We start from the raw sequence: 15283 nt of genomic DNA on the forward strand, positions 1-15283 counted from the left end.
CTCTAATGTTACTATTTTACATAGTACATATGTTAAAACTAAAAAGACAGTGATGCATTACTTTTAGCTAAACTCCAGACTTTATTCAGATTTATCGATTTTTTTTTTACAATTATGTCTTTTTTCTGTTCTAGGATCTAATCAAGTATATCACATTGAATTTAGTTATAATCTCTCTTCTATGGTCTCTGACAGGTTCCCAGCCTTTCCTTGTTTCCCATGACCTTTATAGTTTTGAGAAGTACTGGCCAGGCTTTTGTAGAATGGCCCTGAATTTGGGTTTGTTTGGTGTCTTTCTCATGATTAGACAGACCAGGGTTTTTTGGGTTTGGGAGAAGATTACCATAGAGGTGAAATGTCTTTCTCATCACCTTGTGTCAGTAATGACTTATTACTGGTGATGTTAACCTTGATCACTTGGTTAAGGTGAGGTCTGCCAGATTTCTCACCGTGAAGTTACTATTGTTCCCTTTCCATAATCTATCTTTTGGAATCCAGCCAATACCCCTAAGAGGGAGTTTAAGCCCCATCTCCTGGAGGGAAGAGTATTTACATATGTTATTTGAAATTCTTTGTAAGAAAGATTTGTACCTTCTTCCCCATTTATCTATGTATTCAGTTATTTATATCAGTATGGACTCATGAATATTTATTTTATATTTCTCTATATAACTTTAAAGTTTAATTAATTTTATTACTCAAATTGTTCCAGCTTAGGCCATCAGGTGCTCCTTCAGTTGAGCTCTTGTGTCCCTTTGATCTGCTTCTATCCTTTTGATTTTTGAGTGCTGCCTTATTACCTGGCACTACATAATGCTCCAGGCTCATCTTGTGTTTTCATTGCCCCAGGCCTAGAATTAGTCATTTCTCCAAGGATGTCTGGTTTTTGTTATTTTGGAGAACCATGTTTAGAAACAAGGCCTGGATGCTAGATGTGTTTGTTGCTACTTGGTGTCATTGTTTCTAGTCTCTCTGCAGTTATGAAATATATGCATGTATATTAACCAATATATACGCACATATCTATAATCATTTCTATAGGTGTCTATCTCTATACCTATTAAACTAAACGTGAGTTCATACTAATGTCTAAGACTCTAATCCAGTATCACATGGTTCATTCTAGCTTTTGCCCCTTGCTTATTTGTAACTTCTTTTACTGACAGTGAGAAACCTGACTCAACTTATTTACCATTTATTTACTTATTTGTTCTACACTAGTGTAAATGTGTTTTCAGATTTCTCAACTGTATTCCTGTGAGAAACAAACTTACCAACTAAAATTATGTTTATGTACAGTTATTTTTACGCCTGGTCATATTTACCAATCAAAACATCATTTTCTAAAGTCACTTAGGTCAGTTCCTTTTTCTCCACACCCTTCAGTGCCGCTTTATCATATATTGGGAATACAGTTAAATTTATTTGTCACAGTATGCATTACATCCAGGATACTCTGATTAAAAATTGCATACATTAAAGTTCACCCTGTGATGTACTATTCTGTGTTTTGACAAATGCGTAGTCATGTATCTTATGCCTAGTACCATACAGTACAGTTTCATCAACGTAAAATAGTCTCTGTGAGTGGCCTTTGTAGTCATTCACTCCCAACCTCTGACAAATGCTGATTTGTCTTCCATCCCTATAATTTGTGTTTTCCAGAATGTTGAATAAACGGCATCATACAATATGTAGACTTTTGAATTGGGCATCTTTGACTTAGCAACATGCATTTAGGATTCATCCATGTTGTTGTGTGAATCTATAGTTTCTTCCCTTTTATCACCTGAAGTATCTATCCATCATCTCGAATACCAAGTTTGTTTATCCATTCACCTGTTGAAGGATAATATGATATGATTATTTCCAGTTTGGGACAATTATAAAAAAAGCTGCTATAAACATTTGGGTATAGGCCTTTGTGTGAACATAGGTTTTCAATTAACTGGGGAGTATGATTGCTGTATCCTATTGTAAAACTATGCTTAGCTCTGCAGGAAACTGTCAAACTGTCTTCCCAAATAACTGTATCATTTTATATGCTCAGTAGCAATGAATGTATGTTCCTGTTGCACTTCGTCAGCATTTGGTTTTGTCAGTTATTGGATTTTACCTATTCGAATAGGTGTGTAGTGATATCTCATTGTGGTTTTATTTGTATCTCCCTAATGACATATGATGTTGAGCATCTTTTCATGTACTTAAATGCCATCTGTATATCTTCTTTGGTAAAAATATGTATATATGTATTTTTCTTTCTTTTGTTCTTTTTTTTTTACATCTTTATTGGGGTATAATTGCTTTACAATGGTGTGTTAGTTTCTGCTTTATAACAAAGTGAATCAGTTATACATATACATATGTTCCCATATCTCTTCCCTCTTGCGTCTCCCTCCCTCCCACCCTCCCTATCCCACCCCTCCAGGCGGTCACAAAGCACCCAGCTGATCTCCCTGTGCTATGCGGCTGCTTCCCACTAGCTATCTACCTTACGTTTGGTAGTGTATATATGTCCATGCCTCTCTCTCGCTTTGTCACAGCTCACCCTTCCCCCTCCCCATATCCTCAAGTCCGTTCTCTAGTAGGTCTGTGTTTTTATTCCTGTCTTACTCCTAGGTTCGTCATGACGTTTTTTTTTTCTTAAATTCCATATATGTGTGTTAGCATACGGTATTTGCCTTTCCCGTTCTGACTTACTTCACTCTGTATGACAGACTCTAGGTCTATCCACCTCATTACAAATAGCTTAATTTCGTTTCTTTTTACGGCTGAGTAATATTCCATTGTATATATGTGCCACACCTTCTTTATCCATTCATCCAATGATGGGCACTTAGGTTGTTCCATCTCTGGACTATTGTAAATAGAGCTGCAATAAACATTTTGGTACATGACTCTTTTTGAATTATGGGTTTCTCAGGGTATATGCCCAGTAGTGGGATTGCTGGGTCATATGGTAGTTCTATTTGTAGTTTTTTAAGGAACCTCCATACTGTTCTCCATAGTGGCTGTACCAACTCACATTCCCACCAGCAGTGCAAGAGTGTTCCCTTTTCTCCACACCCTCTCCAGCATTTTTTGTTTCTAGAGTTTTTGATGATGGCCATTCTGACCAGTGTGAGATGATATCTCATTGTAGTTTTGATTTGCATTTCTCTAATGATTAATGATATTGAGAATTCTTTCATGTGTTTGTTGGCAGTCTGTATATCTTCTTTGGAGAAATGTCTATTTAGGTCTTCTGCCCATTTTTGGATTGGGTTGTTTGTTTTTTTGTTATTGAGCTGCACGAGCTGCTTGTAAATTTTGGAAATTAATCCTTTGTCCGTTGCTTCATTTGCAAATATTTTCTCCCATTCTGAGGGTTGTCTTTTGGTCTTGTTTATGGTTTCCTTTGCTGTGCAAAAGCTTTGAAGTTTCATTAGGTCCCATTTGTTTATTTTTGTTTTTATTTCCGTTTCTCTAGGAGATGGGTCAAAAAGGATCTTGCTGTGATTTATGTCATAGAGTGTTCTGCCTATGTTTTCCTCTATGAGTTTGATAGTTTCTGGCCTTACATTTAGGTCTTTAATCCATTTTGAGCTTTTTTTTTTTTTTTTTCTGTACGCGGGCCTCTCACTGTTGTGGCCTCTCCCGTTGCGGAGCACAGGCTCCAGACGCGCAGGCTCAGCGGCCATGGCTCATGAGCCCAGCCACTCTGCGGCATGTAGGAGCTTCCCGGACCGGGGCACGAACCCGGGTCCCCTGCATCGGCAGGCGGACTCTCAACCACTGCGCCACCAGGGAAGCCCCATTTTGAGCTTATTTTTGTGTATGGTGTTAGGGAGTGATCTAATCTCATAGTTTTACATGTACCTGTCCAGTTTTCCCAGCACCACTTATTGAAGAGGCTGTCCTTTCTCCACTGTACGTTCCTGCCTCCTTTATCAAAGATAAGGTGACCATATGTGCGTGGTTTATCTCTGGGCTTTCTATCCTGTTCCATTGATCTATCTTTCTGTTTTTGTGCCAGTACCATACTGTCCTGATTACTGTAGCTTTGTAGTATAGTCTGAAGTCAGGGAACCTGATTCCTCCAGCTCCGTTTTTCACTCTCAAGATTGCTTTGGCTATTCGGGGTCTTTTGTGTTTCCATACAAATGGTGAAATTTTTTGTTCTAGTTCTGTGAAAAATGCCAGTGGTAGTTTGATAGGGATTGCATTGAATCTGTAGATTGCTTTGGGTAGTAGAGTCATTTTCACAATGTTGATTTTTCCAATCCAAGAACATGGTATATCTCTCCATCTATTTGTATCATCTTTAATTTCTTTCATCGGTGTCTTATAATTTTCTGCATACAGGTCTTTTGTCTCCTTAGGTAGGTTTATTTCTAGATATTTTATTCTTTTTGTTGCAATGGTAAATGGGAGTGTTTTCTTGATTTCACTTTCAGATTTTTCATCATTAGTGTATAGGAATGCCAGAGATTTCTGTGCATTAATTTTGTATGCTGCAACTTTACCAAATTCATTGATTAGCTCTAGTAGTTTTCTGGTAGCATCTTTAGGATTCTCTATGTATAGTATCATGTCATCTGCAAACAGTGACAGCTTTACTTCTTCTTTTCCGATTTGGATTCCTTTTATTTCCTTTTCTTCTCTGATTGCTGTGGCTAAAACTCCCAAAACTATGTTGAATAAGAGTGGTGAGAGTGGGCAACCTTGTCTTCTTCCTGATCTTAGTGGAAATGCTTTCAGTTTTTTACCATTGAGGATGATGTTGGCTGTGGGTTTGTCATATATGGCCTTTATTATGTTGAAGAAAGTTCCCTCTATGCCTACTTTCTGCAGGGTTTTTATCATAAATGGGTGTTGAATTTTGTCAAAAGCTTTCTCTGCATCTATTGAGATGATCATATGGTTATTCTCCTTCAATTTGTTAATATGGTTTATCACATTGATTGATTTGCGTATACTGAAGAATCCTTGCATTCCTGGAATAAACCCCACTTGATCATGGTGTATGATCCTTTTAATGTGCTGTTGGATTCTGTTTGCTAGTGTTTTGTTGAGGATTTTTGCATCTATGTTCATCAGTGATATTGGCCTGTAGTTTTCTTTCTTTGTGACATCCTTGTCTGGTTTTGGTATCAAGGTAGAGAAAGAAGAACAAAAAAACTGCAAAGTTAGCAGAAGGAAAGAAATCATAAAAATCAGATCAGAAATAAATGAAAAAGTAATGAAGGAAGCGATAGCAAAGATCAATAAAACTAAAAGCTGGTTCTTTGAGAAGATAAACAAAATAGATAAACCATTAGCCAGACTCATCAGGAAAAAGGGAGAAGACTCAAATCAATAGAATTAGAAATGAAAAAGGAGAGATAACAACTGACACTGCAGAAATACAAAAGATCATGAGAGATTACTACAAGCAACTCTATGCCAATAAAATGGACAACCTGGAAGAAATGGACACATTTTTAGAAATGCACAACCTGCCAAGACTGAATCAGGAAGAAATAGAAAATATGAACAGACCAATCACAAGCACTGAAATTGAAACTGTGATTAAAAATCTTCCAACAAACAAAAGCCCAGGATCAGATGGCTTCACAGGTGAATTCTGTCAAACATTTAGAGAAGAGCTAACACCTATCCTTCTCAAACTCTTCCAAAATATTGCAGAGGGAGGAAGACTCCCAAATTCATTCTACGAGGCCACTTTCTTTTGTTCTTTAGATTGTGTGTGTGTGTGTGTGTGTGTGTGTGTGTGTGTGTGTGTGTGTATACACACATATATAAAGTTAGGTTGCTTGTTTTCTCATTGTTGAGTTTTAAGAGTTCTTTATATATCCTAGATATGAGTCCTTTATACAATATATTCTTTTGGAAAGTAAAAAAAATGAAATGGATACAAGGTACAAATAAAAGTTATAATCAACAGTCATATGAAAAATTTTGAAGCTGCCCAGTTGAACTTTAGGATATTTTAGATAAGTGAATGCTCACTAGCTTGCTAGTTACAGTATTATTAAAGGGAATGGTTGAAGCATTGGCTCTTATACAAGTTCCTCAGAATTTCTAAGTAAGGAAGCTAAAATTATACCCTTATGAAAATTCTCTTACTATATAAATAAACATCATGAAATCTACTAAATATCTTGAGACTTTAAAGCATATTCCTATAAATAAATGAAATTATTTGTGAGATATAAGAAGATCTCTATGACTTTTGCTTCCCCTTTATGCATTGAATATAGTTTACTTATGTTTTCTGATTATAATTATACTATATGAAATAGCAGTATTATACTGGATGCTTATTCTGAGACAGATAACATGCAAAACCATGTTACATAAATTATATTGGTTTACAAATAACCCATTTGTTTGATTCCGTACGAAATTTAGAAAGAATATATATTGTGTCCAGTTTACAGAGGAAGAGCCAGAGGCAAAAGAGGCATTTATATTTCCTCATTCACAAGGAGAAACTAAGGCATACTTGTTAGTAAGGGTAGGAAACATCATTCAGCTACACCTAACAAAGTAAATGATAAATATTCCCTTGACAAGTTAATAAACATGTTTGGAACAATTAATTCTGTCATGAAAAATACTGTGATAAAAGAATAATCCAAGATGAACTTGTCTGTATTTCAAATCTTTAGAAAACAGCTTTTTCACGGGCATTGTTGTAAGCACCATAAAAGAGATAAAAATCTAACTTATTGTTCATGGAAAAATCAAGGATTGCAATTGGATCTATAGAGTAACAAATATAAATCTGTGATGTTAATCACCTACTGCTTAAGAGGTAAATGTCTCAGTTTTCAAAGTCTAATGTATTTATTTATTTATTAAATTTATTTATTTTTAAAAATTTATTTATTAATTTATTTTTGGCTACATCGGGTCTTTGTTGCTGCCCGCGGGTTTTCTCTAGTTGCAGCAATAATGTATTTTTATTTCTTTGGAGATTTATTTTCTTCTTACAGATCATATGGTATCACCACTATTTAAAATTCTCATATTATTCTTTCATTTAAAAATTATTTTGTTAAAGTACTTAAAATTTTTATACAATTTTAAAGGTTACTTTCCATTTACAGTTATTACAAAATATTGGCTATATTCCCCGTATTGTACAATATATCCTTGAGCCTATCTACACCCAAGAGTTTGTACCTCCCACTCCCCCAGCCCTGTATTCCCCTTTCCCCTCATGACTGGTAACCACTAGTTTGTTTTCTATATATGTGAGTCTGCTTCTTTTGTGTTATGTTAATTAGTTTGCTGTATTTTTAGATGATACATATAAGCGATATCATACAGTATTTATCTTTCTGTCTGATTTATTTCACTTAGCATAATGCCCTCCAAGTCCATCCGTGTTGCTGGAAATGGCAAAATGTCATTCTTTTTAATGGCTGAGTAGTATTCCATTATATATATTGCATCTTCTTCATCTATTTATCTGTTGATGGACACTTAGGTTGCTTCCATACCTTGGCATTGTAAATAACACTGCTTTGAACATTGGGATTCATGTATCTTTTTGAATTAGTGTTTGTTTGTTTTTGGTATATACCCAGGAGTGGAATTGCGGGATCACATGGTAGCTCTGCCATTTGTTTTTTGAGAAACCTCCACTGTGTTTTCCACAGTGGCTGCACTGATTTACTTTCTCAGCAACAGTGTACAAGGGTTCTCTTTTCTCCACATCCTCACCAACATTTGTTATTTGTTGACTTTTTGATGATAGCCATTCTGACAGGTGTGAAGTGATATCTCACTGTGGTTTTTGTTGGATGGGCCAAAAGTTTCGTTCAGTTTTTTCTGTAAGATGTCTCTAGTAGCACTTAGTTGTCTTTAACTTTATTCAAAACAATTTTGTTAGATTGTATTGTGACAGCTGTCATATCAGCATGCATATAAAGAAAGACATCAAAATTGGTAAATTTTTGTGTAGCCATTTTATATTGAAGATGGAAGAAAAAAGCAACATTTTTGGCATATTATGCTTTATTATTTCAAGAAAGGTAAAAACGCAACTGAAATGCACAAAAAGATTTGTGCAGTGTATGGAGAAGGTGCAGTGACTGATTGAACATGTCAGGAGTGGTTTGCGAAGTTTCGTGCTGGAGATTTCTTGCTGGATGATGCTCCATGGTCAGGTAGATCAGTTGAAGTTGATAGCAATCAAATCAAAACAGTAATTGAGAACAATAAACATTATACCACGTGGGAGGTAGCCAACATACTCAAAATATCCAAATCAAGCACTGAAAATCATTTGCACCAGCTTGGTTATGTGACTCGCTTTGATGTTTGGGTTCCATATAAGTTAAGTGCAAAAAATCTTCTTGACCATATTTCCACCTACGATTCTCTACTGAAACGTAATGAAAATGTTGCATTTTTAAAACAAATTGTGATGGGTGTTGAAAAGTGGATACTGTACAACAGTGTGGAATGGAAGAGATCGTGGGACAAGCGAAATGAACCACCACCAGCCACACCAAATGCTGGTCTTCATCCAAAGAAGGTGATGTTGTGTATATGGTGGAATTGGGAGTCCTCTATTACGAGCTCCTTCCAGAAAACCAAAGGATTAATTCCAACAAGTAGTGCTCCAAATTAGACCAACTGAAAGTGGCACTCAACAAAAGCATCCAGAATTAGTCAACAGAAAATGCATTAATCTTCCATCAGGATAACACAAGACCACATGTTTCTTTGATGACCAGGCAAAAACTGTTATAGTTTGGCTGGGAAGTTCTGATTCATCTACCATATTCACCAGACATTGCACCTTTGGATTTCCGTTTATTTTGGTCTTTACAAAATTCTCTTAATGGAAAAAATTTCAATTCCCCGGAAGACTGTAAAAGGCACCTGGAACAGTTCTTTGCTCAAAAAGATAAAATGTTATGGGAAGATGGAATCATGAATTTGCCTGAAAAATGGCAGAAGGTAGTGGAACAAATGGGTGAATATGTTGTTCAATAAAGTTCTTGGTGAAAATGAAAGATGTGTCTTTTATTTTTACTTAATAACTGAAGGTACTTTTTGGCCCACCCAATATTTGCATTTCCCTGATGATTACTGATGTGAGACATCTTTTCATATGCCTGTTGGCTGTCTGCATTTCTTCTTTGGAAAGATGTCTATTCAGTTCTGCCCATTTTTTAATTGAGTTGTTTGTTTTTGATGTTGAGTTTTATGAGCTGTTTATATATGTTGGATACGAATCCTATATTGGCCATATCATTTGCAAATATTTTCTCCCATTCAATAGGTTGTCTTTTCATTTTGTTGATGGTTTCCTCTGCTGTGCAAAAGCTTTTAAGTTTAATTAGGTCCCATTTGTTTATTTTTGCTTATATTTTCTTTATTTTAGGAGAGGAATCCAAAAAATAGAGCATAAATAAATGAAATAGAGTCAAAAAAATCAATGAAACTAAAAGTTGGTTCTTTGAAAAGATAAACAAAAGATAAATCTTTAGCCAGACTCATCAAGAAAAAAAGGGAGAGGGCCCAAATCAATAAAATCAGAAATGAAAAAGAACTTAACAACTGACACCACAGAAATACAAAGGATCATAAGAGACTACTGTGAGCAACTCTATGCCAATAAAATGGACAACCTAGAAAAAAATGTACAAATTCTTAGAAAGGTACAATCTCTGAAGACTGAACCTGGAAGAAATAGAAAATATGAACAGACTGATTACCAGTACTGAAATTGAATCAGTTATTTAAAAACTTCCAACAAACAAAAGTCTAGGACCAGATGGCTTCACAGGTGAATTCTACCAAACATTTAGAGAAGAGTTAACACTGATCCTTCTGAAACTAATCCAAAAAATTGCAGAGGAAGTACCACTTCCGAACTCATTATTTGAGGCCACCATCACCCTGATACCAAAACCAGACAAAGATACTACAAAAAATGAAAATTACAAGCCAGTATCACTGATAAACATAGATGCAAAAAGTCTCAACAAAATACTAGCAAACTGAATCCAACAATACATTAAAAGGATGATACACCATGATCAAGTGGGATTTATCTCAGGGATGCCGGGATTTTTCAGTATCCCAAATCAATCTGACACACCACATTAACAAATTGAAAAATAAAAGCCATATGATCATCTCAATAGATGCAGAAAAAGCTTTTGATAAAATTCCACATCATTTATAATAAAAACTCTCCAGAAAGTGGGTATAGAGGGAACCTACCTCAGCATAATAAGGGCCATATATAATAAGCCCACAGATAACATCATACTCATCAGTGTAAAGCTGAAAGCATTCCCTCTAAGATCAGGAACAAGACAAGGATGCCCATGCTTGCCACTTTCATTCAACATAGTTTTGGAAGTCCTAGCCATGGCAATCAGAGGAGAAAAAAAAAAAAGGAATCCAAATTGGAAAGGAAGAAGTAAAAACTGTCACTGTTTGCAGATGACATGATACTATACATAGGAAATCCTAAAGGTGTCACCAGAAAGCCACTAGAGCTCATCAGTGAACTTGGTAAAGTTGCAGGGTACAAAATTAATATACAGAAATCTGTTGCATTTCTATATGCTAACAATGAAATATCAGAAAGAGAAATTACGGAAACAGATATTTGTTCAGCTAAGGGATATTTTATTAATGTCTCTTTGATGATTTCTTCTCTGTTTCTTATGTTAACTGATTTTAGAACTTCTGCTAGTTTTGTGTTAGACTTAATCACCACATTTCTTAATTATCCCTCATATTTAATCACTATACCTTTTATTCAACATTCTGTAGTATTTCCTCGATTTTATTTTCCTTTTGCCTGATTCACTGCATTATTCAGTTCATATACTGAAGATTTAAATTCCAGAAATAGTATTTTAATTATTTATTTATAATATATAAATGTAATGTGTTAATTTCAAAATAATAATCTTTATAACTTGCTTAAACTGAATTGTAAATACAGATAATATTCTCTTATCTGATGTTTTTCCAAAGGATGTTCCACTTGATATATGAGAGTTTAATAGGTATTACTTGAAAAAAAAATCTTTTCTGACGTCAAATGAGTTTAGGAAACACTGCGTTTAACAAATATTAAATTTATTTCTTGAATCAGTTATTGTAAATAGCATTTAATTAACTCACGGGCACTGGGAAACTCTAAGAAGCTATTTTATAGGGCGAATTTTTCAGATTTATTTTACTAAAATATTTATAAATTAAAGAACATATTAAGGCACAGGGCAGTTTAAGAAATGGAACAATGTCACTTTAGAATATACAGCATTGGAAATACATTTTTTACAATCAAATTTTGTTAAATTTAATGTGGTGTATTATTAGAAATTTCTAATATCTTTGTAGTAAATAAATAAATTAAGAAGTACTTTATGAAAATAGGAGCAAGGGAATATCATTTATTCCTCCATGCCCCATTTCATTTCCTCCTCCAGGATTTTGAAACTAATTTTTCACATCTTTATTTTGGTGACAGGTTAAAGTTTGGTTGTCTTTTTTCTAGATGATTGTAATTATATAAAATGAAGGAAATTAAAGTACTACAGAAAGGCTTGACTAAGTTTATTTTAGCTTTCCTCCTTATCACTATTAGGAAAACAGTATTCAATCAAGATCTGTCTATGGAGACTAACTGTTGACAGGGTCTAAAAAAACACTGTGTTAAGGTTATTTCTGGTATGAAATTTATTATAATCAGATTAACAGTGGGCCACAGAAATAGCTTTTTAAAAGTAAAACCAATCAGTCAACATACATATTGACTGCCTATATATTTGTACTAAGAAGAGCTGTATTGTATATTGACTGTTTTGTTGCCAAATTACAGGAAAAACCACAGTTGTTTACAGCAGTGACTTTTTTACCCAGCAGGATGGACAAAACATTCTCAGAAATGCTATAAATATTTTCAATGCAGTCAATTTTGTGGTTGCAAATGTATTTATTTTGATTGATTTGACTCATGGTTAAGTGTTTGCAAGGCCCTTTGTATGTAAGTCTGTGGTGCATTATTGAACTAGAATTCATTAGGTAATGGAGTTTTATGAACTTTATTTTTTCATTTTCTTATCCAGGAGTAAATAAATAAGGTTCTTGCTCTAAGTAATAAATTTCGTAAACTATTGGTAAGATGGCTTTACTTTAAAAATGGCTAGCAAAAATAAATAAATGAAAAGCTTGTTTCTATCTTCTGTCATCATTATCTTGCAGAACGCAAATTTCATATTCACATTAAAAAGACATATTGCTCATGTTGATCATTAACTAGGAAAATGAGCCATAAGGGATATATTATGCTAAAGAACAGTTAAGTGAGAAAAATTCCCAAGACATTTGCCTCTTGAAAACAGCCTATAAGTAAAATCTTTTAAGCACCATGCTGTCATTTGATAGACTGTTATACTGAAAAGGTAAAAGTCAATACCCAAATTTGATATGTCACCACACACATATACTGTGAGACTTCACTTGTCTGTAAATTGAAGTCCTCTTTTTAATTTTAGTTATAATAGTCAATATTCTGGTAGTTAGCAGAAAGTTAACAATAATAGCTTAATGATACAATAGCAGCCCTGGGAATTGAGATAATTCATGATCTATATATATTCTCAGTGTACTGCTACTTCATTTAAGATATATAGGTACAAAATGAATGCAATAAGCATTCTTTATTTCTTTCGCAGGTATGAAAGACTTGGGCTTCTGTGTCAAAAAGTCCTCAGTTGAAAGCTTGTTCCAAGCTATGTGAACTTGCATATAGTGATTTACTCATCAGAAGAATGGGAATAATACCATATATTATAAGTATTAACTTAGATGATTCATTTAAAATGATACTAATATTACACTTAGCTCATTGGCTTCAATTAATATGTGGTAGCAATTATTTTTAAAAGACTGACCTTGTTAAAGTAGTCTATTCATTATGTAAAAACTAAAGTTCATTTTTAAACTTTAGGTTCTTCTGTTATAAGTTTGGAAGGCTAACATAATACCTTTCCTCCCTTTTTTCTTTTTTTTTCTTTTCCAGCTAGTCACTGAAATCTCATTTATATTTTTTCTTGTAGAAGTGTTAGTAGGTAGTACATTTCCAGAATGTGAAAAGTTTTTGGAACCAGTAAATCCTGAAGATTAGTTTGAGACAGAGGAACTAAATTTCAGAAAGTAGCTTATCAAGGGCTACATTTATACGGCCTTTAGACATTTCTTATATTATTGTCCTGAATTTTTATTTAATTTCAAGAGTAACTGTCTTGTCTCTCTAACAACAACAGAAAAGGAACCTTAGATATTGTCTGTGTTTCCATTACAAATTTTTCTCTCCCAGAAGCTCAATAATAATGGTGTAATAAGTAGTAGATCTTATGGAGTTTTTTAGTCCACTGAATACAGATCCACTAAATATTGGTACTGATACACTGTACTGTACTGTGAAAATTTTGAAGGTTCATCATGCTGAATTTGCTTTTCAAAAAAATTGGAGGGGGCTTCCCTGGTGGCGCAGTGGTTGAGAGTCCACCTGCTGATGCAGGGGACACGGGTTCGTGCCCTGGTCCGGGAGGATCCCACATGCCATGGAGCGGCTGGGCTTGTGAGCTATGGCCGCTGAGCCTGCGCGGCCGGAGCCTGTGCTCCGCAACGGGAGAGGCCACAACAGTGAGAGGCCCGCGTACCGCAAAAAAAAAAAAAAAAAAAATTGGAGGAAAGATCGCAAATATGCAATATATAGTAGATTTCAGTGATTTTTAAAAAATTTATTTTTTAAAATAAATTTATTTATTTATTTTATTTTTGGCCACATTGGGTCTTTGTTGCTGCGCATGGGCTTTCTCTAGTTGTGGCGAGCAGGGGCTACTCTTTTTTTTTTTCTTTTTTGCGTACGCAGGCCTCTCACTGTTGTGGCCTCTCCCATTGCGGAGCACAGGCTCTGGACGTGCAAGCTCAGCGGCCATGGCTCACGGGCCCAGCCACTCCGTGGTATGTGGGATCTTCCCGGACTGGGTCACGAACCCGTGTCCCCTGCATCGGCAGGCGGACTCCCAACCACTGCGCCACCAGGGAAGCCCCAGGGGCTAGTCTTCGTTGTGTAGTGCGAGCTTCTTATTGCGGTGGTTTCTCTTGTTACAGAGCATGGACTCTAGGCACGCAGGTTTCAGTAGCTGTGGTACGTGGGCTCAGTACTTGTGGCTCATGGGCTCTAGAGCGCAGGCTCAGTAGTTGTGGTGCAGGGGCTTAGTTGCTCCACGCTATGTGGGATATTCCTGGACCAGGGCTTGAAACCGTGTCCCCTGTATTGGCAGGCAGATTCTTTTTTTTTTTAATTTTTGAATTTTATTTTATTTTTTTATACAGCAGGTTCTTATTAGTCATCAGTTTTATACACATCAGTGTATACATGTCAATCCCAATCGCCCAATTTATCACACCCCCACCCCCATGCAGCTTTCCCCCTTTGGTGTCCATACATTTGTTCTCTACATCTGTGTCTCAACTTCTGCCCTGCAAACCAGTTCATCTGTACCATTTTTCTAGGTTCCACATACACGTGTTAATATATGATATTTGTTTTGCTCTTTCTGACTTACTTCACTCTGTATGACAGTCTCTAGGTCCATCCACGTCTCAACAAATGACCCAATTTCGTTCCTTTTTATGGCTGAATAATATTCCATTGTATATACGTACCATATCTTCTTTATCCATTTGTATGTCGATGGGCATTTAGGTTGCTTCCATGACCTGGCTGCTGTAAATAGTGCTGTAGTGAACATTGGGGTGCATGTGTCTTTTTGAATTATGGTTTTCTCTGGCTATATGCCCAGTAGTGGGATTGCTGGATCATATGGTAATTTTATTTTTATTTTTTTAAGGAACCTCCATACTGTTCTCCATAGTGGCTGTATCAATTTACATTCCCACCAACAGTGCAAGAGGGTTTCCTTTTCTCCACACCCTCTCCAGCATTTGTCGTTTGTAGATTTTCTGATGATGTTCATTCTAACTGGTGTGAGGTGATACCTCGTTGTAGTTTTGATTTACATTTCTCTAATAATTAGTGATGTTGAGCAGCTTTTCATGTGCTTCTTGGCCATCTGTATGTCTTCTTTGGAGAAATGTCTATTTAGGTCTTCTGCCCATTTTTGGATTGGGTTGTTTGTTGTTTTAGTATTGAGCTGCATGAGCTGTTTATATATTTTGGAGATTAATCCTTTGTCCGTTGATTCATTTGCAAATATTTTCTCCCACTGTGAGGGTTGTCTTT

The sequence above is a fragment of the Lagenorhynchus albirostris genome, chromosome X, assembly GCF_949774975.1.
Source record: "Lagenorhynchus albirostris chromosome X, mLagAlb1.1, whole genome shotgun sequence".
Classification (NCBI taxonomy): Eukaryota; Metazoa; Chordata; class Mammalia; order Artiodactyla; family Delphinidae; genus Lagenorhynchus; species Lagenorhynchus albirostris.